The following is a 25,883-nucleotide window of genomic DNA, read 5'->3' on the forward strand; positions in this document are numbered from 1 at the left end:
TAATTAAACTTAACAGGGCTAGCTTTTCAGAGACCACTTATTTCTTGATTAAATCCAAGAGCAGTCTTGCCCTTTCTTTAAAAAAGAGAGAAAAGAAATGTGCATACAGCACTCAAGAAAGACCACGCTCATTTTTATAGCCCTTCATTAAGAAGAATAAACCTTTAACAGTGTTAACTCAGTAAGCTCATATTGTGGTTCAATATCCTCATGCAGTCATCTAAAACAACAAATCATTTACCAAAGGATACTTCAGAGCTGTGCTTCAGTTCATTTGCTATGCTTCGGAAATGAAAAGAAGTGGAACATTACAAGACAGTATCTGAAGAAGTGTGCATGCACACGAAAGCTCATACCAAGAACTAACTTAGTTGGTCTTTAAGGTGCCACTGGTCTTTAAGGTGCTACTGGAAGGAATTTTTTTTGTTATTACAAGACAGAGTTTGTTCAAGACGTGAGGCCAAAAATATTTCAGGATCCTAGATTTTTATCCCTCAGACTATATTTTGTGGGCCAGACTATATTTTTTTTTTGGGGGGGGGGGATGAACGAATTCCTATGCCCCACAGATAACCCAGAGATACATTTTAAATAAAAGCACACATTCTACTCATGTAAAAACACACTGATTCCCAGATCGTCTGCGGGACAGATTAAGAAGGCGATTGGGCCACATCCGGGCCCTGGGCCTTAGGTTGCCTACCCCTGGATAAGAGTTTTTTTTAAAAAAAATAATATGTATTTTTATTAAAGATTTTCTTGATTCACAAAGGTATGTGCAATGTCTCCCTCTTGTATTTTTTCCCCATGCAACTTTTCTTCTTTTTTTTCAAATCTGTTTCATCTGTTGAGACATTAGGAAGAATGGGGAAAAGAGGTGGAGGCAGGGAAAGATGAGTGGGGTGGGGTCGGGTGGTGATGTTTCTATTTTACTTAATATATGTGGGGTTTTGTGTTACCGTTGCTTGTGCTGGTTCTCTGCTCTTCGCTTGTGTTCCTTTGGTGGTGAGAGAGGTTGGGGTTGGCCTAGGGTGTGGTTGTTTGTTTGTGACTGGCTGTGGTGGTCTTTGTTTTCATGTGTGAGTGGGGTGAGTGGGTGTTTTGGATCAGGTTAGCCATATTGATTTGTATGCTGTTGGTGGATTTTTGTCATTGTCTTATTGGGCTGTGTATGTGATAAAGGGGAGCCATACCGGGGTGAAGGCGTCTTCTATTTGTCCCTGTGTCAGTTTCAGTTTATTGGTAAATTTTTCTAGTAAGGCTGTTTCCCATACTATTTGGTACCATTGGTCCATGCTTACTCCTGACAGGTCTCTCCAGTGTCTGGTTATGGTGTTTCTGGCTGCTGAAAGTAGGTGGGTTATGAGTTCTTTGTGGTGTAAGTGGGCATTGTTGTCTTGGAAAATGTTTAGTAGGGCCAATTCTGGGGTGATTTCTAATACTTGCTTGGTTATTTTACAAATTTCTCATATGGCTGTTGTCCAGAATAATTGGAGTTTTATCTAACATTTGAATTCCTCTCCCCGTAGGGTCAAAGGAAATGGATCTGGTTGTCTGGCACTTTGCGAAAGATGGAAAGGGAGCTGAGTGGAAGTGATTGGGTTGAGGCTAAAAATAACATTTATGCTTTCATGGTTATAATAAAGTGGTGCAATCTGAATACATGGGTTCCAATTCTTATTCTCCTGAAAGTAGTTACAATGTTTTAGAAGTTGAACAAACACTGATAAGGCACAAGGATACAAAGGGGTCGATTCCATTTGCAAAGACACCACATATCACAATTGCAATAAGGGTCACAGTAAGGATTCACATTTACAAGTAGTAAAGACACAATTACAAGAGGAAAAAAAGCAAAAACTAGATACAATTTAAAATTACCTGGATACAATTATATAAAAATAAATAAAAAGGTAAATGTCACAGACGACTCTGGGGTTGTGGCGCTCATCTCGCTTTACTGGCTAAGGGAGCTGACGTTTGTCCACAGACTGTTTTTCCGGGTCATGTGGCTAGCAGGACTAAACCAGTTCTGGCAAAACCAGAGAAGTGCACGGAAACGCTGTTTACCTTCCTACCGGAGTGGTACCTATTTATCTACTTGCACTTTTTGGTATGCTTTCGAACTGCTAGGTGGGCAGGAGCAGGGACCGAGCAACGGGTTCTCACCGCATTGCGGGGATTCGAACCGCCAACCTTCTGACTGGCAAGCCCAAGAGGCTCAGTGGTTTAGACCACAGCGCAACCTGCGTCCCTCTCTCTCTCTATATATAAATAAATAAATAAAAATACTTGCTTACCATTACAAAAGGATACTTGGTTACAATTATAAAAATAGACATAGGATAAATTGAGGAAATAGGGTAATGGACAGTGCAGGGAGGAAAGAAAAATGATTTATTTGACAGAAAGGAAAAAGAGGATTTAAAGGAGGGGAATAATGGGAGAAGTGAATTAAAAGGAGAGCATACTAAAGGCAAAATTGAGGAAAATGTTGTCTTCATTTGGTTTATTTGGTCTTGGTTTTCAGCTTCTTTAGCTATTTTTCTACATCAGACATATAATTAGGAAAACTAACACAATGCTCCTTGCATCTGAATGCACCCTAAAAAATGACCTGAGCATATGTTCTCATTGTCAGTCAGCCTGTATTAACTACCAGGTTAGAAGACATTACGAACAATTTCTGCATTCAATATTTCCTGATGTCACTGATGGCAGATAATTAGAAGCATATTGTGAAATGAAGTGAGGAAAAATAGAGTTCAAATTAAAAACTCATTAGCACGTTAATTTCATTAAGCTTTAGAGAGCTGCTTCTGCTGTTAAGTATTTAAAACTTACTGATGGATCTGTGGAAACTCAGGCTTCCATAAAGTTGTTTTATTCTGAAGATGATATGAGACAGACCTGGCCCATCTTCACCATGCCTGTTAAGGTTTAGTCAGCATCACTTTAAAGACAAAGTACCATTTCGTGAGATGGTAAGATTAGTTCCTCTTATTTGGTATTAGGTAAAGGTAAAGGGACCCCTGACCATTAGGTCCAGTCGTGGCCAACTCTGGGGTTGTGGCGCTCATCTCGCTTTATTGGCTGAGGGAGCTGGCTCATCTCGCTTTATTGGCCGAGGGAGCTGGCGTACAGCTTCCGGGTCATGTGGCCAGCATGACTAAGCCGCTTCTGGTGAAAGCAGAGCAGCGCACGGAAGCGCCATTTACCTTCCTGCCAGAGCGGTACCTATTTATCTACTTGCACTTTGATGTGCTTTCGAACTGCTAGGTTGGCAGGACCTGGGACCAAGCAACGGGAGCTCACCCTGTCATGGGGATTCGAACCCCTGACCTTCTGATCGGCAGGTCCTAGGCTCTGTGGTTTAACCCACAGCGCCACCCATGTCCCTATTTGGTGTTAAAGGTAAAGGTACCCCTGCCCGTACGGGCCGGTCTTGACAGACTCAAGGGTTGTGCGCTCATCTCACTCTAGAGGCCGGGAGCCAGCGCTGTTCACAGACAGTTCCGGGTCACGTGGCCAGCGTGACAAGTTGCATCTTGCAAGCCAGCGCAGCACACGGAATGCCGTTTACCTTCCCGCTGGTAAGCGGTCCCTATTTATCTACTTGCACCCGGGGGTGCTTTCAAACTGCTAGGTTGGCAGGCACTGGGACCGAACGACGGGAGCGCACCCCGCTGCGGGGATTCGAAACATCGACCATGCGATCGGCAAGTCCTAGGCGCTGTGGTTTTACCCACAGCGCCACCCACGTCCCCCTATTTGGTATTAGGCCACCCCTAAAAATCATCCAGAAACCTCAACTGGCCCAGAATTCTCCTGCTAAAAACTCTATTGGGGCTGAGATCATGTGACCCACTTATTGTGTCAGCTGCACTGACTTCCAGATCATTTCTGGGTGCAATTCAAGGTGCTGATTATTATCTTTAAAGCCCTAAACAGCTTGGGAAGGATCCTATCTGAAGCCACTTATGTCCACTTATGTGAATCCCCCTGTCCATTAAGACCAACTGTTGTACCTAGGGTTGTCTCAAAATCTGTTCTCCAATTTCTATTAAAAAAAAATTCCCTGTAAAAGAAAAAAGGATTCAATTTCTCTCCATCCACCCTATTCTTGGCAAAATCAAAATTTACATCAGTAAGGTTGCAAGAAGAAATGCGATCTGGCTCCTAGCTCAGTGGGATGTGTGTTAGGGAAGCAGAATGTGGGTTCTTGTTGAAGGGACATCTATCTATGGGGCAAACCTAATATTTTGGTGGGCTTTGAATAATGATGATGATGATGATGATGATGATTTATTTATACCCCGCCCATCTGGCTGGGTTTCCCTAGCCACTCTGGGCGGCTTCCAAAAAAATATCAAAATACAGTAAAGCATCAAACATTAAAAGCTTCCCTAAACAGGGCTGTCTTCAGATGTCTTCTAAAAGTCTGTTAGTAGCTGTTCTCTTTGACATCTGGGGGGATGGCGTAACACAGGGCGGGTGCCACTGCTGAGAAGGCCCTCTGCCTGGTTCCCTGTAACTTGCCTTCTCGCAGTGAGGGAACCACCAGAAGGCCCTCGGCCCTGGACCTCAGTGTCCTTGCAGAATGATGGGGGTGGAGACGCTCCTTCAGGTATACTGGACCGAGGCCGTTTAGGTCTGTTCAAACTGTTCAAACAGACTGAACAGTCTGTTCAAATGGAAAACAGAGACAACAGAACTAGAACCCAGAATTTGTGCTCCAGAGAACAACTTCACAACCACACAGACTTATAATGCATAGACTTTTGGACCTCTAAAGCTGAGGGAGAGGCATAACAAACCCACAAAAAAGCATAAGATTTCAACCAAGCTAGCCACTCCCCCTATTCCTTTTCCGCCAGAACCCAGCTACATCTAGACCAGGGGTCGGCAAGGTTTATCTTGCCTGGGCCAGATTGGTCCCCCAGAGATCCTTCCGTGGGTCAGATTGCACGCCTGCCCGCAATTTTTGTCATCTGCGCGTGTGCAGATGCAATTTTCAGGGCCGCAGATGCAAGTCCCCGCATCGCGCTGCGCCAGTTTAGTGCAGTGGACGGGCGGCTCGGTTCGGTTCAGGGGCGGCTTGTGGGCTGGTCACATGACCTCCACTGGCTGCTTCTGGCCCATGGGCCTTAGTTTGGTGACCCCTGATCTAGACACAACAAAGAAGTGTTTTGGTTAAAAGCACAAATTTAAACAGTGAAAACAGGTAGAGAAAAACAGGACTCCATATCGCCATCTTGTGGCACAATGTTATATCGCATATACAACGCATGTAAATAGCTTTTTCTTTACCAGTTAATCTACATCCATTTCCCCCTACACTGGCACAATTACAATGGCACAGCCTTTACACTGATATAACAGTTTCACCGTGCTCCAATGTGCCAGCAAAACCCTGAGTATCCCTTGTGATTGTCACGTCACCAAAACGCAAGGTGACTTTATTCTGTTAAAATCAGAATAGAATAGCTTCGGAATCATCGAATCATAGATTTGGAGGTGACCCTAAGGATCCTCTAGTGTGATCTCCTGCAATGCAGGAATCCGGCCCACAGCTGTCCTCTGAATATTCCCTAGTAGAATGAGATACTAAAATATACAGGCTCCTGAAGAGTAAAGGTAAAGGTACCCCTGACAGTTCAGTCCAGTCGCGAACGAGTCTAGGGTTGCAGCGCTCATCTCGCTTTACAGGCCGGGAGAGCCAGCGTTTGTCCGCTTCCGCAGACAGTTTTTCAGGATCATGTGACCAACAGGACTAAGCCCCTTCTGGCGAAGCCAGAGCAGCACACGGAAACGCTGTTTACCTTCCCGCCGGAGCGGTACCTATTTATCTACTTGCACTTTGACATGCTTTTGAACTGCTAAGTTGGCAGGAGCTCGGACCGAACAACAGGAGCTCACCCCATTGCGGGGTCTCGAACCGCAGACCTTCCAACTGGCAAGTCCAATCGGTGGAGTGGTTTAAACCACAGCGCCACCCGCGTCCCTTTTTCCTGAAGAGTACATGGATGTAAAAATTCTGCAGGCTGTATGCTGTTTTCCTCAGCTGTCAGGTACATTCAGAAATATTCAAAATGTGCAAAATGACATCATCTTCTGCTGACTCTTTTTCTATGCCAAAATGTAATAAGAAAATTGTCTCGTGCCACTTTTTACTTTCACTGCTTTAGCATATGCCCAATATCCCCATCATGGTTGACTAAAGGCCCTGGGGCAAAAGTCCATCGAAGCCGTGAGAGTCTCTTGTAATCTCTTCTTTGACAAGGCCAGCTGCTATCAGCCTCGCTCGGATATGCTAAGGGACTGTGTCAAAGAAGTGTGTCATTCCTTACCACAATCCATCCTGTCATTTTTAACATAAGATGCCTTCGTGGACTCCAGCCTTCCAAATCTCACACGGCAATGTACTTAGAAGAAGCTCGTTTTACAGAGTAATGGAAATACGAAAGCAGAAGTGACTCACTGCTCACACTTCAACACCAACTGTCTATTAAGCTCCACCATCCATTGTACGAACCACAGTTGCATATAATCAGAGCAACTCAGTCAGGCAGAGAAATGTTCAGTGACAAATCTGCACTCGCTCAGTATTTCACTTTACTAGTCAATCATCTCCTATCGTTCCCTTTTAGTGCATTAGATATTCATATGTTCACCAGTTCCATAGTTCTTACATCTTTTCATATATGCTGAACAATGCCTCTGCCTTTCACAGTTTGAAAAGCTGCCATTCATGCTTTTTCTCAGTCTTTAAGCAGAATATTGTATGAAAGAAGTCATACATGGTTACCAGTCATTTCTCTTTGGTCTTGCTGAAAAAGCAACAGCATGAAATATGCAATGTAAACTGACAATTTGTTGCAGTCCAACAAGAATTTTTTTGGTAATGTCCGCTCCCCACATTAAACAGGGGGGGTGCACTTTGTGTGGTCACGCACAGCCCCTGGACCCTATGCGGCTCCATCAGTACAGGCTTGGCTTCACCTTCCCCAGGTGGGATACCTGGAGGACGCCACCTACCTCAGTCTGTTTCCCAATCCTGCCTGGGGAGGCGTTGCCAAGGTGACCAGGCCAGGTAGGGGGAGGGACTACCTGCCCACACAATAGAGGGGGGATCTTACCAGGGAATCTTCAGTTTTCTCCAGAGCTTCTCCCACCCTACTCAGCCTCAGTTAAGCCTTCTTTTGCGGGTTAACCTCTTCTCCACAGGTACGCAGGCGCTGCTACGTCAAGGTCGCTGTTGAAGGGCTGGAAAGGAATTCCCCTGCATTGGCAGGTTTTGCCTTCCACATAGCAAAACATCACAACTTTGGCGGTATCAGGCCTTGGGCTGAATCCTTTAATCTATCTTCCCTGAATGGGGGGGTGCAGCATTGACCCACGCCCCCTTCCTCTTTGCGGCAGTGATACCAGGGTTCCTCGTTAAAGGGGTTTTTGAGGGGAGGCTTTGACCGTATGCCTAGAGGTTGTCATTGCTCTCCCCCGCGATGGCGGCGTAACGGGGACGAGCTCTCTCTGCTTGAACATATGTTCTCCAGAGCCATACCATCCCACCCCACCCCCACACACTGGATAACTCTGATGTTCCCCAGATCCCCGGCAGGGAACTGAGAGTGATAAACGCCCGGTGCCTGAGCCAAGGTCTACCCACATCTGAAATATAATAAAGTTGCGGCCAATTTTAATTCCATAGCACGTTGTCTTGAGTCGTTATTCCACACGGGGGCGGGGGGCACCCAGGGTTTGGGGGACTTCGCCTGTCCACGCAAAGGGTCTCACATAATCCAAAGAGTCCAAAAAGGTCTGGCGATTTTGTTGCGGTTATTTTTCTAAATTCAGAGGATAACAACAACAACAACAACAACAGTTTATTATTTATACCCTGCCCATCTGGCTGGGTTTCCCCAGCCACTCTGGGCGGCTTCCAACCAAATATTAAAAACAATGCAGCATCAAACATTAAAAACTTCCCTAAACAGTTGTCATTTAAAAGTAAAACAGTTGCTTATTGCCTTAACATCTGCTGGGAGGGCGTTCCACAGGGCAGGCGCCACTACCGAGAAGGCCCTCTGCCTGGTTTCCTGTAACCTCACTTCTTGCAGCAAGGGATCCGCCAGAAGGCCCTCAGCGCTGGACCTCAGTGTCCAGGTAGAATGATGGAGGTGGAGACGCTCTTTCAGGTATACTGGGCCGAGGCCATTTAGGGCTTTAAAGATCAGCACCAACACTTTGAATTGTGCTCAGAAACGTACTGGGAGCCAATGTAAGTCTTTCAAGATCGGTGTTATGTGGTCTTGGTGGCCGCTTCCAGTGACCAGTCTAGCTGCCGCATTCTGGATTAGTTGTAGTTTCCAAGTCACCTTCAAAGGTAGCCCCACGTAGAACACATTGCAGTAGTCCAAGCGGGAGATAGCCAGAGCATGCACCACTCTGGCGAGACAGTCTGTGGGTAGGTAGGGTCTCAGCCTGCATACCAGATGGAGCTGGTAAACAGCTGTCCTGGACACAGAATTGACCTGTGCCTCCATGGACAGCTGTAAGTCCAGAATGACTCCCAGGCTGTGCACCTGGTTCTTCTGCTTGGAGAATACTGAGGGAGAAAGCTGTGTACTTAGGGTTGCCATATGTCTGGGAAATCCCGGACATGTCCTCTTTTGAGGCACCTACATGCTCACTGGGGGGATTTTTACAATTTTAAGCAAATGTCTGGGTTTGTGGTGGAGGACTGCTAGCAACATCCCTTGTTATTTTCGTTATTGGATGCTGGGATGTTGTTTATATAATCTTGTTATATTTGTAGTTCTGAAATGTTGTTCTCTGTACATTACTATATTTGCTACTGTGTTGTTTTGCTGTGTTAGTAGGGAATTCCTTTTGCACTATTCGGTTTTGAAATGTGTTGCTTTGTTTCTTGAAAGGTGCTTTGAGCATGGAGTGTGTGGGTATGGGTGTGTGGGTGTGTAAAAGTGGAATATAAACAAAATGAATAATGGATACAAAAACTTACGGAATATGCAGAAATGGCAAAACTTACCAGGAGAATAAAAAATCAATATAGCCAACTTTTTATAAAAGAATTGAAATGGTTTATTGAATATTTACAGATAAATAGCAAACAGATAAAAACATTGGCAGGGTTATGGTAACAACCTGCATTTTCCTAAGAGTATATATTTAAAGCAGATAATTAAACAACTAAATTAAATGAATTTGGATATGCAGGAGATATTAAAAAATAAATTTAAGGAACTGCAGAAAGAGGGGGAAGGAAGTCAAACATTGAAATGTTAAATTGATTGTAAAACTAATGAAACGTATAAACTTGAAAAGTATAAACAAAAACTTTAAAAGAACCAAATAAAATGAATAAATTATTTTTATTTTTTATTTTGTGAATTACTGCCCTCTTTTACAGCGATTAATTTCTTCTTTTTGGCCATGCATATGTGTCCACTCAACTCAAGTTGGAGAAGGAACGTAGTACCTTGTGGATGGACTGAGTCTCATATCTTTTAACCTTTTATCAGAAGGAAGAAGAGTCTGGGATAATAATTGTTCCAAGATTGATGGCATCAATCACTATGGACACGGAAGCCTACAAAACACAAGAACTCAAGTCTGTGGCCAATGCTAGCCATACTGAAAGGAGACCTATTGAAGAAGAAGAAGAAGAGTTTGGATTTGATATCCCGCCTTTCACTCCCCTTCAGGAGTCTCAAAGCGGCTGACATTCTCCTTTCCCTTCCTCCCCCAGAACAAACACTCTGTGAGGTGAGTGGGGCTGAGAGACTTCAAAGAAGTGTGACTGGCCCAAAGTCACTCAGCAGCTGCATGTAGAGGAGCAGAGATGCTAACCCGGTTCACCAGATTACAAGACTGCCACTCTTAACCACTACACCACACTGGCACACATGGCCATGATTAACTTAGATACAGCCTGTCATTTGCCAGTCCTTCCTACATTAGATTTGTTTTGCTAGATATTCCTTTGATTCCAAAGCAAAGGAGTGTGTCTTGATTTGCATTTTATGCCTACCCACACTTGGGCCAAATCATCATCTGGTGCTGAGAGTCAAGCAGGTTAAAAACACCCGCAAACAGTATTTCCCATTTCCACATTTCATTTTGTTATTGGACATATTTTGCCCTCTATTATTGCAGCATAGGAGTTTTGAGACTACAATTCCTATCATCCCTGACCACTGGTCCTGCTAGCTAGGGATCATGGGAGTTGTAGGCCAAAAACATCTGGAGGGCTGAGGTTGAGGAAGCCTGAGTTAAGGCTACCAGGTCAGTGAAATCTACTCAGTTAGAAACAGATCATTCCCCAAAATGACTCTCTCATTCACTCCTACTGCAATACCAGTGTAAATTCCAGCCTTCCCATTTATTCTCATGACTTTCCTTTCAAACATTAAGCATTCATTTGAGGGGGAAGATATGAGCCAGGAAATCCACAAGGCAAGAAAAATGCAAAACAATGTTACAAATGAATTCCAGTTTATGTTTTTGTACCAACCATACATTGCATCTGCACTCAAAACAAGTTACATTAATGGTGCGATTCGTAGATCAGCTCTATAGAAACTGCTTACCAATAAAAATATGCAAAAACAACTGACAGCTCTGACACTTCCATTTGGTTAGGGAACGCCTTTTGCTTTCATATATCGTAGCTCAACTTGCAATCAATTTTACTGTTAAACTTTTGCTGCCAAATGGGGCAGATTAAGATTGGGTGGTTCTTCCCTCACCAAACCTCTTTTCTATCTTTATTTATATAACATTTTATGCTGCAGTTGTAACCTCACTTACCTGGGAGTAAGCCCCACTGGATGCAATAGGATTTCCTTCTAAATTATTAATTAGACCTTCCCAGACTCTTAAAAGCAGAGACATCACCTTGCCGACAAAGGTCTGTATAGTTAAAGCTATGGTTTTCCCAGTAGTGATGTATGGAAGTAAGAGCTGGACCATAAAGAAGGCTGATCGCCAAAGAATTGATGCTTTTGAATTATGGTGCTGGAGGAGATTCTTGAGAGTCCCACGGACTGCAAGAAGATCAAACCTATCCATTCTGAAGGAATTCAGCCCTGAGTGCTCCCTGGAAGGACAGATCCTGAAGATGAGACTCCAGTACTTTGGCCACCTCATGAGAAGAGAAGACTCCCTAGAAAAGACCCTAATGTTGGGAAAGATGGAGGGCACAAGGCGAAGGGGACAACAGAGGATGAGATGGTTGGACAGTGTTCTTGAAGCAACTAACATGAATTTGACCAAACTGTGGGAGGCAGTGGAAGACAGGAGTGCCTGGCGTGCTCTGGTCCATGGGGCACGAAGAGCCGGACATGACCAAATGACTAAACAATAACCCACTCTTTGGTGCACACAAAACGATTCCAGTTTCTGTAATTCCAGAAGTACATCAATGCTGTTGCAATTTAGACATTTGACTGTGCTATTTATGAGTCTTAACAGCCCAAGGAAAGATACCAACGTTCATAATATCAGAGGTCTAGAAGTGGCTGTCCCTCTGGAGATCTTTGTAGCTGTTAGCTGCCAGCATGAAGAGATAGCATAAAATCTATTGAATACTGTAAGAAAAACATTAAGAATACTAAATGCCTTGCAGGCATTTACATTCTGCTTTTAAACACTTCAGGGGTGAAGAAAGAAAGTAAGAACTCCACAGGTTTGGGTTGGTGTTTTTTTTAAGCCCTTAAAGTTGATTATGAGAAAACATGCAGCAAGAGCTACATGGTATTTTGAAAGTACAATTAAAGTGAAACCAAATCAAATATCCACTCAATGTGTGTATGCTCTAGAAAACGACATCATTGGCATCTGAGTTGGTGGAGTGGTGGTCCCTGTGCCCCCCAGAGACACTGCCAGTCACCAAGATGGGCTGGAGCATCAAAGACAGATTAATTTTGAGCTGGCTGCTGTGGCCCAGCAGATGTGTTTGCATCTACTGTTGGGATTTCATTCCTTCCCACTGCTGATGTGTGATTGTTTTCATCACACGTCTGTGTTGACATTCCATACTGTTGAAGTCATGAGAACGGAAGTTCAGTTAGACTGTTCCGTTATGTTATGCTTTTTTGAAGTTTGTGAGAAACTGCAGCTTTGAAGTGGACAATTAGTGAGTTGGCAAGAAGCCAAGTGAAACAAGAATACGTGAGAAAGTCTGCTTGGAGATAGGGAAGCCTTGCAACAGGTGGTGATTGGCTAAAAGTTTTCCCTTATAAGCAGCATGACGCAGTAGCTTGGTGTTGGAGTTCAGAGGTTGGTGTGTAGAGTTGAATCGAGTCTGTGTATATAGTAACTTGTACAAAGCTGTGCTATACTCTGTATATAATAAAAGCAAATACAAATCAAGTCACTGTCCAGCAAGTTATGTTCCTGAGTCGTCATCCTGGACTACACAGACTAAGCAGCCGTTAGCAGGGAGTTTTGGTTGAGATCAACATGCGTTTGCTTTTTCTGTTCTCTCTCAGACGAAAAGGAGAGCCATGATTTCTTTGTTCTGTAACACTTGATCTTGAACACAATAAATTAGCTTAGTATTCTACACCTCAAGTCCAGCTTTGAACTCTGCTATGTTTGTGTGAGCATATATCTTCGGATATATGTCGCAGTAGCGACTCGGGACAGAAGAGTGATGAATCATCACGAAGGGCACTTCAGAAGGAAAGACACAGTTCCCTGGTGTTTTCCTAACATCTACATCTGTGGTTCCCAACCATGCCCCACAGAGGGGCAATTTGATTTTTAAAGGGGGCAATTTGAGAATGAGTTATTAACAGTTAATGGCCTTTTAGTGCCCATCCACTTGAATAGGAGTTCACTGTTTGAATAATAAGAATTATATGTCATGGGGGAGGGGGTGCATCAGGATTTTAGAAATGCTTTGGTGGGGCATGGCCAAAAAAAAAAGTTTGGGATCCACCGATCTACATGCTTCCACCACCAATCTGCAGGTCTCCCAACCTCCCCATTGTTAGCATGATCAGGAACAGTAGCTTAAACTGCAATCTTGACATGAATGCCAATCACGTTGTTAAAATAACAACTAATAGGCTCCAAGGCAAAGTGTACAGGGAAAGCGTGAAGTTGCTCCCCTTATAAATAAGGTTTTCTATTAAGTGAACCCTGCTCCAAAATTTCCATGATAAGTTTTCCTTAAGAGCAGCCAGATGAGTCACGTTTCAAGAGACAGTCAATGTGCTTCATGGAGATGTCTCTTAACCCATTACCTCCTCAAATTGAAATATTGCAACTCAACTCCCTAAGCCGAATCAGGAAACCTCTGATTGATCTGAGCCAAATCAGGCTATTTACACTTATCCTAAACCTCGAGTCTACAGGGCTCTCAGTTCTCCTCTGACTGTGAGAGTGTTTAGCAGTAACGGTGCAAAACTTCTTCCGTCACATAGCAAATGAAGTATCTTATGTTGATGCTTGACAAGTCATCTACTTGGCACACAAGCAGGGTAATTTTCATGGCTTTGCACCATGTGCCTAAGAAATTGCTTGCACAATTATGGTATGCCTCCTATTTGTTTCTTGATATATTTGCCCCCAAAAACAATTTATAACACAATAATTTATGTACAAATCTGTCATAAACAGCACACCCAACATAATAAGTTTAGAATGAGATTCAGGTTTGAAATAGATCATAAAACAATAGTAGCCATATATTTACACAACCATTCATAGAAATTGCACAGTATTTAAATACAGCTCATCTTTCAGAAGGGAAATTTTTAAATGCAAATGTTTCCATCCTAAGGAGCGCTGTGCCACAGGCATTTAGAAATGCTTCAGTGAATAACATGCCCAAACACAATTTTTTAACTTTAAATTCCGCTCACAAAGGATGAAAACCAAAGTAATGATGTAAGACAAACCTACTTTGTGGTATTTATGAATTTTTCAGAGGGTCATTCTTATGACTACGTACAGAGCGTAGTAATCTGCAGAGCTCAGAAAGCACTGAGGTTAGTAAAAATAAGTATAGTACTTCTTTGGTGATCACTCGTAGCTGAGTAAGATTGTCTTCCATGTACACATTCTTAACAGTGAGTCTGTGAGTGACTGTGGAGGTCAATTCTGGATACACATTTCCTTCTACAGTGGGGGCATAAGTTTCCAGGCAGGAGTTGATCACGGTGAGGGGTGGGCATTCAGAAGAGGAAGAAAGAGACTTGCCTTTTTCTCAGCCAGCCAAAGGCAAAGGGCTAAAAAACAACCACCCTTTTCAGAAGGAGGAGAGACTGAACCTTATCAGAACAGTGAGAGCAGGCTGGACGGAGGCCAAGTATCTGAGGAGCAGCCATTAGTCACCTCACAGAGGAGGGAGAACTCTTCATCAGAGGAAGAGGTGGGAGATGACTCCCAAAGTCCAAGGGCTCACAGATGAACAAAGGTTAAAGAAAGGTGTCAATCAAAGAAGGAGAGGTGGGGGCGCTTTCATGTTTCCTATTTGCGACATAATTTGAGCTCAGATGCCTCAACTTCATCTTGAAATACAGCCGCTAGTGTGAGCAGCTCTGAGGTTAATTACTGTGTATAATAAATCTTGTAAACACAACTACTGTTTGCTGGTTACCTAAGACAGTAGCCTGCCAGTTCCTGAGACCTGGGGTGCAATGCTGGATTGCCAAATAGGCAGAGTAGGCACCAGCCTATGGGTCCCATGCACTTTAGGGGCCCCATGACAATGGATCAGTAAGTAAAGGTAAAGGACCCCTGGATGGTTAAGACCAGTCAAAGGCGACTCTGGGATGTGGTGCTCATCTCGCTCTCAGGCCAAGGGAGCCATCATTCGTCCACAGACAGCTTTCTGGGTCAGGTGGCCAGCAAGACTAAACCACTTCTGGCACAACGGGACACCGTGACAGAAACCAGAGCGCATGAAAACACCATTTACCTTCCTGTCGGAGTGGTACCTATTTATCTACTTACACTGGCATGCTTTCAAACTGATAAGTTGGCAGAACCTGGGACAGAGCAATGGGAACTCACCCTGTCATGGAGATTCAAACTGCTGATCTTCAGATTGGCAAGTCCAAGAGGCTCAGTGGTTTAGACCACAGCACCACCTGCATCCTGAATAAACAAGCACACAATCACTGATAGGTCCACCCGCCATTGTGAGGCTCAAAGCAATGAAGATGATGCCTTGCCAACTGTTGCCATTGGCTGTGGGTTTCTTGTGATGTCACAAAAGCCCTTGGCAACTGAGCAGATATAAAGGCAGGCCAAGGGGAAAGCCCTTTTCTGTTTCCAGCAGGACACACCTGGCAATGGATGTGACATTCAGCACTGCCCAGGTTTCTTCCACTTGGAGGAGGCAAAGTGGTGAATGGAAGGAGGCAATCCTCTGGCAGTGGGATGCTAGGGAGCGATAATAAGGCAAGTTTGCTTGCTTGAGGGCTGCTGGTATCTCTGATTAGAAGCTGGCAGACATCTCATGATGGACCTAACAGTAGCTTCTGGCACAACAGGACACCATGACAGAAACCAGAGTGCATGGAAACGCTGTTTACCTTCCCACCGCAGTGGTACCTATTTATCTACTTGCACTGGTGTGCTTTCGAACTGCTAGGTTGGCAGGAGCTGGGGCAGAGCAACGGGAACTCACTCCATCATGGAGATTCAAACTGCCAACCTTCTGATCGACAAGCCCAAGAGGCTCGGTGGTTTAGACCACAGCGCCACTATCGTCCCACTTCAAAAACAGTAGTTCCAGTTTGCACAATTAGAGCTATACTAAACTGCAAACTCTCACCTGGCTCTTTGATCAAAACAGGTGATTAGTGTAATTATACAACCCTTATGCACAATGCTTTTAGTTATTCAGCCCAGACTCCAAGCAAAACATAAATGCATTCTTTTGTGAGCAGCAAACAGGTGTGAGTATCTTAACAGTACAATCATTAGCGAGAAGAATTGGATTTTGAAAAGTTCTCTGGTGTGCATTTGGATTTCACTATTAAAAAGGGGAGGTAAATGGCAAACTTAATTAGAAAGGGGGAAACTGAGTTTCTTTTACATTTTGTCCCATTTGTGTAGATGATTTGCTTGTTATGAACAGGTCATGAGCTATTTTTTTGAAAAATGTTATGCCAAAGGCATATGCCAGACCTCTCTTTAATAAGAAAAGAAGATCCATGACAATCACAGTGGTGGCAAAAGTTTATGTAGGTGTGCCCTGTTTTGTGGATACCTTTCCTTACACCAAGACAGATTCGTTTCACTTCCTCCCAAGGCAAGTTTCCAGAAAGCTGAGCTACATCCTCATAATGTCATATGAGAGTTATTCTGGGAGCGTTCCATTACCTGAAATAGGTGGGGAGTGGATCCCCCCCCATTCTGTCATTTGAAACTTCTCTGCACGTAGAGAATTAGTGCATCGGGAAAGAAAGCCTTTCTTTGCTGAGCTAGATTTTGATGAGCTTTCGAAAATGACATTGTCTACAGATAGTGGAAGCTTCTCTGTTAGGCAGGGCCATAGTTGGGGGGTGGCGAGGTGGGCCCCCAACAGGGGCACAGGCAATGGGGTACACAAAATTGACTAAAAATATATCCATAAATAAAAAAAATATTGATTGTTGCCTTATAAGAAATGGTTTTTAATGGAGCAGGCACAGGCAAACTCGGCCCTCCAGATGTTTTGGGACTACAGTTCCCATCATCCCTGACCACTGGTCCTGTTAGCTAGGGATGATGGGAGTTGTAGTCCCAAAACATTTGGAGGGCCAAGTTTTCCTACGCCTGAAATAGAAGGTGAATTGAATTAGTGGGGGGTGGGGGGTTGAAGAGAGGCGGAAAGAAGAGCTACTTTGTCCGTGGCTAGGGGGGTGCAATCTAGACGGTTCTGCCAGGGGTGCAAGATCACCTAGCTATGGCTCTGCTGTTGGGGCAAATGAGACCTTCATCTGCTGGACTTTTCACTTGCATCTGGCCAGGAGGTGGCACCAGGGGAGCCAACCCCCTCAATATTTGTGGGCAGGAGGCTGAGACACCTCCCGCCCCCCATGTTGAGGGAGCCGCCATCCCCTGCCACTGGATAAGTATATAACTATTATTATTATTATTATTATTATTATTATTATTATTATTATTACTACAGTGGTACCTTGGGTTACATACACTTCAGGTTACATAGGCTTCAGATTACAGACTCCACTAACCCAGAAATAGTACCTTTGCTTCAGGATGAGAACAGAAATTGTGCTCCAGCGGCGTGGCAGCAGCGGGAGGCCCCATTAGCTAAAGTGGTGCTTCAGGTTAAGAACAGTTTCAGGTTAAGAACAGACCTCCAGAACGAATTAAGTACTTAACCTGAGGTACCATTGTATTACTACTACTACTACTACTACTACTACTACAGGCACATTGCCTCAGATGCTGCAGGTACTATAATAGCTATTATCACTAGTAGACAGGCCTGCACATAGCTTGCCTGAGACCCAGGGAAGTTGGGAGACACAGGGCGTTCTTGGCATGATAGTGTAAGTCCAGAAGGAACCTGGAAGCCCCTACCCCCTGGCTACCTTAGCCCTCAGAGGCATGGGGCAAGTGTACCTACATGCCCCCTCTGGCTACATGGGCCTGCTAGTAACCATCTGAAAGCCTTATTCTCCATAGCAGGGGTTCCCAAACCTGGGTCTCCAGCTGTTTTTGGACTACAAATCCCATCATCCCTGACCACTGCCCGTGCTAGCTAGGGATGATGGGAGTTGTAGTCCAAAAACAGCTTGAGTGCCAGGTTTGGGAAGCCCTGCCCTATGGATTTGTCCAATCCCTCTTTTCAGCCTTTCATCATTTCGGCTTGTGGAAGTGAATCCCATAGCAATGCATGAAGTAAACTTCCTTTTGTGTGCCCAAAGCTCCTAGCCTTCACCTTCATTGGGTTTTATTATATTGAGAGAGGGAGGAGAACTTTTCTGGAGTGTGTGGGACAAACAAAAGTACACAGAAAGCCCCATTTTTCTCAGAGAAAAACAGCATGTCATTGTGAATTTCTGTGATGGTTTCTGGTCTTGACAGATACCACAGGGAAGCTATTTCAGTTTAGATTATCAAAGCATCTTATCTACCAGAATGGGAGCTATATACTTCTTGAAACAATCAGAAAGAGCTCTGGCTAGAGATTGCTTTTGCCTCAATGTTATTTTAATATTCTTTGCATTCCATTTTACTGTCCTGTCACATCATATCAAGCGTAATATGACATGCCATAACATACTCTGACAGTGTATACCTAACGCGCGGCAACAGGAGAATGAGATGGAACCCAGCCAGATCTCAGGCTTTTCCTGTATCCCTTCTCTCATTTCTGTTTCTCTGGCAAATTAGAAATCTGACGTTTCTCTCCTTGTGGAAAAACAAAGCAACACGTTTCACTCTCAGAAACTACATTTGCCAGGATCGGTTTTGTCAACTCATGGCTTCATATGTGAAAATTAAAGGAACAAGCTCCACAGGAGCTTCCTTCCACGCTTCCACTCTTCCTTGCCTGCAGCTGTTTTGTTTCAGTCTCTCCTTTAAGGAAAACCAATTGCCTTTGTTTGACCACAATGAAGTCCCCCTCTCTTCTTAATTCTCAGCAGACATCTGACTTGATGCTGAATGCAAACAAAAATGGCCGTGCTGAATCCTAGCCTTTGCGGGTTGCCTCCTGTGATTTCTTCCGCTCCAGCCACCTCTCCTCTTTTCTGCATTGCCTGCTGTCTGCCACCGCAGTGGCTCCCAATCATTCAGTACTGAGCAGGTTATCCTGTTCCCTTTTAAAATGCCGACTGCTCAGACTTCTTCCTGCAATTCAAAAGCAAAAAAGGAAAGAAACCAAATAGGTTGGATTTGCCCTGCCTATTTCCCTTGGGCTGCAGGAGGATAGATGAGATGCCCCTTCTTGTATCTCTGACATTTTAGTTCAGTTTTAAAGTGAAGGTAGAGCTAATGGAAAATGTAAGGTTGGCTGCCCTGGAATATACAATGTTAATCTATCCGCAGAACTTCTATGGCACTTTGAGGAAGATTCAGACATCAGTAACCCCACTGTAGTTTGGTTTTGAACCACCTTCCCTAGGATTCAGAGTACAATCGAGTTTCTGTCTGCCGGAAATCTACGAGCTGCCTGTAGAGATGGTCAAGCAAAGGGACCAATTACTTTCATTTCTGGTGGTCATTATTTTGTGGCATGCAACTGCACCTAGACTTCAGTATCCTGTTCGACACATGGGACAGGCATCCACAGAATTCATCAGAGAAAAGTGCATTGTTTAAATATGTTGGCAGCGGGTGCCCAAATTAACAGTGTGGGTTGTGACATACCAAGGACTGGATTTAAGCAAGCATATGTTGCACATGGAGCCAAGAGAGGTTTGGGCTTGTATTTCTCAAGGAACACCCACATATACAGAAACAAACATGTACACCACATTGCAAATCTCTTCTGAAAGCAGTTTGTGAGAGGGCACATTATGTCTGCTGTCCAAAAAGAAAAGGGTCTAACATACCCAAGGGACCTGGGCATTCAGAGGGGCAAATCTGTCGAGTTTGGTTTCTCTTGGTCTCTCATTTTTACGATCTTAAATTCAGTTCTCCACATGTTTACATCAATGTGGGGGTTTTAGTTAGGGCTGCGCACAGCTCTCCACACCTTGGCCGCAATCCAGGGCGCCTCAATTAGGCTGATAAGCCCTTTTGCAAACATTTGATATAATGTATTTTGTATGTTATTTTTACTAAATAATAATAATAATAATAATAATAATAATAATAATAATAATAATAATTTATACCCCACCCATCTGGCTGGGTTTCCCCAGCCACTCTGGGCAGCTTCCAACAGAATATTAAAATACAATAGTCTATTAAACATTAAAAGCTTCCCTAAACAGGGATGCCTTCAGATGTCTTCTAAAAGTCTGGTAGTTGTTTTTCTGGGAGGGCATTCCACAGGGCAGGTGCCACTACCAAGAAGGCTCTCTGCCTGGTTCCTTGCAACTTGGCTCTCGCAGTGAGGGAACCACCAGAAGGCCCTCAGTGCTGGACCTCAGTGTCTGGGCAGAATGATGGCGGTGGAGACGCTCCTTCAGGTATACTGGACTGAGGCGGTTTAGGGCTTTAAAGGTCAGCACCAACACTTTGATTTGTGCTCGGAAATGTACTGGGAGTCCTTTTGGACCCGGAAGAGGGCAGAACTGGGGCAGAATGGGGTGAGGCACTTATGCACACTCCACTGAAATGTGGGGAGGGGGAATGGAACGCCGACAAGAAATGGTTACTGCATGTAGTTGGCTTCCTGCTTTCAAAAGGAGATTAGCCTAAAAGAAAGGATGGCTCCATTCTTGTCACCCTTTCCACGTATGCCATAGCACCAATCTGAGAGCTGTAATCATGCAGGCATATTATACGGGAAATTTTGTGGTCTATAGAATGCCAAATCATAGAATACACTCAAGTCATATTGTGCAATGAGCCTTCAGGGACAAGCATCAGTGACGTTGTAGAGAAGAATGTTAACAACACTGATAAAGGCATCCGAGTGGCTAGAGAATACTTTTTGTAGCCTCCCGTCTGAAAAACCCAAACACAACTTTTCCAAACGCATCACAATCAGTTATCATATCTTGCTTGCATTCATCTTGCAATTTTAGCTATTAGAATTAACGAGGTGTTTACATTATTTAGATGCATTATGATGCAAATTGGTTTATAATGTGAAACGGATAGCTGACAAGAAATTAGCTGCTAGAAAATGAAGGGAAGCCCCCGAAGCTAAAAGTATCCCTTTTTAATAAACAAATTCATGCAAAGTGGGGTCCAGCACCCATTTAGAAAATCTCACAAATGTTATCATTCTGATGAGAAAAGTGAACCCTCCCCAAGCCGCTCCTAGAGCTCAGGGCACCTTTTACCAATTTTGGCCAACTTAACATCTATGACCCTGTCAGGAGAGCAATAGCATTGTTTCAACCATCTGTGGCCTGGTGACCTCCCACTTGAATTATTGCAATGCATTGGATGTGGGGCTGCCTTTGAATGTGTCCCCGAATACTGCACAGAATATGGCAGTAAGATTGTTAATGGACTGGACATTATGAAAATGTCATGCTAGTACTCTTCCATCTTTCAGTACATTTCCGAGCACAATTCAAAGTGTTGGTGTTGACCTTTAAAGCCCTAAATGACCTCGGCCCAGTATACCTGAAGGAGCGTCTCCACCCCCATCATTCTGCCCGGACACTGAGGTCCAGCTCCGAGGGCCTTCTGGCGGTTCCCTCACTGCGAGAAGCAAAGCTACAGGGAAGCAGGCAGAGGGCTTTCTCGGTAGTGGCACCCGCCCTGTGTAACGCCCTCCCATCAGATGTCAAAGAGATAAACAACTACCTGACATTTAGAAGACATCTGAAGGCAGCCCTGTTTAGGGAAGCTTTTAATGTGTGACATTTTAATGTATTTTTAATCTTTGTTGGAAGCTGCCCAGAGTGGCTGGGGAAACCCAGTCAGATGGGCGGGGTACAAATAAATTATTATTATTATTATTATTATTATTATTATTATTATTATTATTTGATTGGCTTCTGTTTCAATTCAAAGTGTTGGGTTTGGCCTTTAAGGCTCTTTGTAGCTTGGGACTTCAGGGCTTGAATGAATCCCTCTTTCACAAGGATCCACAAAGACATCTTCATTTCAGGCCCTTCTTAGAAAGCCCTCACCAAGTGTTGGATAGCTGTGAGTGAGAGGGCCTTTTCAGTGGTGTCTCCACTGTGCAGGTGTGTGTTATAAAAGGTAAAGGACCCCTGGACGGTTAAGTCCAGTCAAAGGCAACTATGGGGTTGACTCGCCCTCAACCCCACTTCCGTAGTTTCTTATGCATCCATCGCACTTTGCTGACCTACACACATCCTTCCTTGAGAACACTATGCCTCCCCCAGTGTTCTAGCTTTCTACACCCTCAGCTCAGAGGATAATACTTAAGCTGTCATGTGTGTTTTTGAGTACTATTTTAAACATTTCTCCTATGCCCCTTGTGGCACATGTCACATTCCTGAGAACTTTCTCCATCTCCAACGTTCTCGACTTTCACTTCCTTTTTAAACAAAAATATAACATCTTCTAGTCACTGATGGAATAAGATGATGAAAAGCTCTTAACTCAAAACGTAGCTTATTTATCATGTCTCAACATTATCTATCATTTATTATCCTTACAAATTTCTGTGACAGACTTCATCCTTCCTGAATCCAGAGTTGCAATGAATGCCATCTATTTCACTCTTTAAAAATTCAAATATATTCCCCGGGCTATCTATACAACTCTTATAAACTTCATCAGCACTTGATACCAAAGTAACTTTTTCTGTCTTTGCAACATGCTTGTTACTTATGCCATTTATTTCAATTATGATACAATAGATGCAGCTTTCCAAAAGCTGAGTAGAAATCTGAACCCAAATTTCCCAGTAGTCCAACTCTCTATTACTGAGTCATGATGAATAATCACTTAATGTATTGACTCCAATCTAGTAACTGGTTTGCTTCCATAATAGGGGATCCACACACATAGAATAGAGTTATTTGAATGTGAGCAATGATTAGTATGGGTAAGAACAAGCTTCCTGGTGCAAAGGTCCGTACTGGATGAAGGAGAAACTGAGCACTTCACATATGAATTAACATGGGTCCATAGCAGTGCAGCACATGCAGATTCGCTTATGCATACAACAAAGTTAAATGTGATCCTCTATATTCTTACCAATGACTACTCACAATACTGTACCATAGCAGAGGTGGGACGCGGTTGGTGCTGTGGTCTAAATCACTGAGCCTCTTCGAATCCCATTGCTCTGTCCCAGCTCCTGCCAACCTAGCAGTTTGAAAGCCTGCCAGTGCAAGTAGATAAATAGGTACCACTGTGGTGGTAAGGTAAACAGCATTTCCGTGCACTCTGGCTTCCATCACGGTGTTCTGTTGTTCCAGAAGTGGTTTAGTCATGCAGGCCACATGACCTGGAAAGTTGTCTGTGGACAAACGCCAGCTCCCTCGGCCTGAAAGCGAGATGAGCCCCGCAACCCCATGGTTGCCTTTGACTGGACTTAACTGTCCAGGTGTCCTTTACCTTTACCCTTCACCTGCTTGCTGCAGTCTGAGATGAGCTCTCTAGATATTGTTTTCACAAACATCTGCAGCTTCTCTTAGGTCCATCATGAGACGTCCACCAGCTTCCAACCATGGATACCAACAGCTTTCAAGCAAGCAAACGTGCCTTATTATTGCTCCATAGCATCCCACTGCCAGAGGATTGCCTCCTTCCATTCACCACTTTGCCTCCTTCAAGTAGCAGAAACCTGGGCAGTGCTGAATGTCACATCCATTGCCAGGTGTGTCCTGCTGGAAACAGAAAAGGGCTTTCCCCTTGGCCTGCCTTTATATCCACTCAGTTGCCAAGGGCTTTTGTGACATTACAAGAAACCCACAGCTAATGGCAACAGCTGGGGAGGCATCATCTTCATTGCTTTGAGCCTCACAATGGTGGGTGGACCTATCAGTGATTGTGTGCTTGTTTATTCAGGACACGGGTGGTGCTGTGGTCTAAACCACTGAGCCTCTTGGGCTTGCCGGTTGGAAGGTCAGCAGTTTGAATCCCTGTGACGAGGTGAGCTCCCGTTGCTCTATCCCAGCTCCTGCCAACCTAGCAGTTCGAAAGCATGCCAGTGCAAGTAGATAAAGAGGTACCGCTGTGGTGGGAAGGTAAATGGCGTTTCTGTGCACTCTGGTTTCCATCATGGTGTTCTGTTGTGCCAGAAACAGTTTAGTCATGCTGGCCACATGACTCCAAAAGCTGTCTGTGGACAAATGCCCGGAAGCAAGATGAGCACCACAACCCCATAGTTGCCTTTGACTGAGCCTAACTGTCCAGGGGTCCTTTACCTTTTACCCATAGCAGTATCATATCCATGTTCCATCCCATGGATGGAAATGTCAATCAACATACTCAAATAAGTGACAACACAGTGGTTTTCAATCCTGCAAAACAAGGTATTATTGGCATGACTGTGACCCAGTACAGGCAAGTGGAAAAGTTCGGCTGAGTTGTCAAAGTTAACTAAAACATGTTAACATTTTATGACACTCATTCTAATGTGTGGCAAAGGTTGCAAGCTGTATGAAGTATTCGGGTTTCTCGACACTTAGCTCTTGGTAAACGGGTAATGGCCCAGTGCAGACAACCTGCTTACCAAATGGAAAGGTTTTCTACCATAGTTTTGCTTGACTATCTCAACTTTTTTCTTCTTCTGCTGCACACTCTAAAGTTAATGCAATCTATTCTAAAGGAGGTTCATGTCCAAAATGTAATATTAGAGATTTTGAAATTAGGAAATGCCATTAAAAAGCTTATTGAATCTGAATACAGTGGTACCTCTGGTTACGTACTTAATTCGTTCCGGAGGTCTGTTGTTAACCTGAAACTGTTCTTAACCTTGAAGCACCACTTTAGCTAATTGGGCCTCCTGCTGTTGCCACGCCGTCAGAGAACAATTTCTGTTCTCATCCTGAAGCAAAGTTCTTAACCCGAGGTAATATTTCTGGGTTAGTGGAGTCTGTAACCTGAAGCGTATGTAACCTGAAGCGTATGTAACCCGAGGTACCACTGTAGAGGTCTTTGTAACCAAGACATGGTCCAGATGCAGGCTACCAAAAAATAAACAGGTGCAAAGAAATTAGCATTTTGTGACTGAGGTGATACTAAATTTCTTCAGCTAGAACGAGTACAATGTGCAGAGATTATTTGTTTAAGAAAAAAGGAAACTAATGATGAAATAAAATGTGAGTAGCAGTTGCAAAACAAATTTTGGGTGATCTCTAACATTAGTCATACATTAAATCAATGACCTTAAATGCATTGATTTCAAGAGGTCTCTTCTGAGCACAACTAATATTGCAAGTTATTAAATTACAACATTTAATACAGGACTCAAACGCCAGAATTTTCTTTGATATGTTATAAATGGTAAACGTATTGCCTGATAAAAGGTTATCTTGAAACTTGCTCTCTTTTATGAATACCTAATAAAAATGCAGTATGAAAATCCACAAAATGAACCCAGTTTTTTTCCTACCCCAGAGACACTGAAGTTTATTTTTCAACAAGATGTTTTTTAAAAAATATGTTCTGATCCTAATTTTAAGTCGGCTTCTAATGTATCTACTACGGAGATAGCAGCATTGATTACACCAGTTAATTCAAAAGTAAATGCAAAGAAACATCAGGCTAAATTCTATTTGATTTGCGCTTTCAATATACGGCAGGGCTGCGCTTTCTCGCTTGATTCCTACAAATGTGTTTGCTCTGAGTGCCAGGCAGAGATTATAGAAGTGTCTCTTTCTTTACGTGTTTATTCAGTTCTCCATCCGGTGACTTGAGGGATTACTGCATTATTAAAGGGAAAATATGTGGTTAATACTTTATTGCTAGGTCATAGATATTTGAGAGATGTTCTTGCTCTAGTTAAAAACAGCATTGTACAAAATAAAAGTAAGATTATAACTATAGTACGTACTGTTAGCTGCAATCCATTGTCCATTCTGTCCAAGAGTTTCTGGACTGAACAGCTGGGGACAAAGTCCGGGGGAATGGTTATGTAATGGGAATTGGGGTTGCTTGTGTGTAAGCCACAAACTGCTCCAAGCTGGTTGTATGGCTGAACCTTTCCCTGGCTTGACAGCCCTTACAACTCTGCTGTCTCAGTCACTGGCAGAATCCGTCAGTGGGCGTTTCCTGAACTTCTTCCAACATAAAAATTCCTTGACTCCAAGTCTCCGCCTAGCTTCTCTGCGCGGAAG

This window comes from Podarcis melisellensis (genome assembly GCF_964234715.1).
Source record: "Podarcis melisellensis genome assembly, chromosome: 11".
In the NCBI taxonomy this organism is placed as follows: Eukaryota; Metazoa; Chordata; class Lepidosauria; order Squamata; family Lacertidae; genus Podarcis; species Podarcis melisellensis.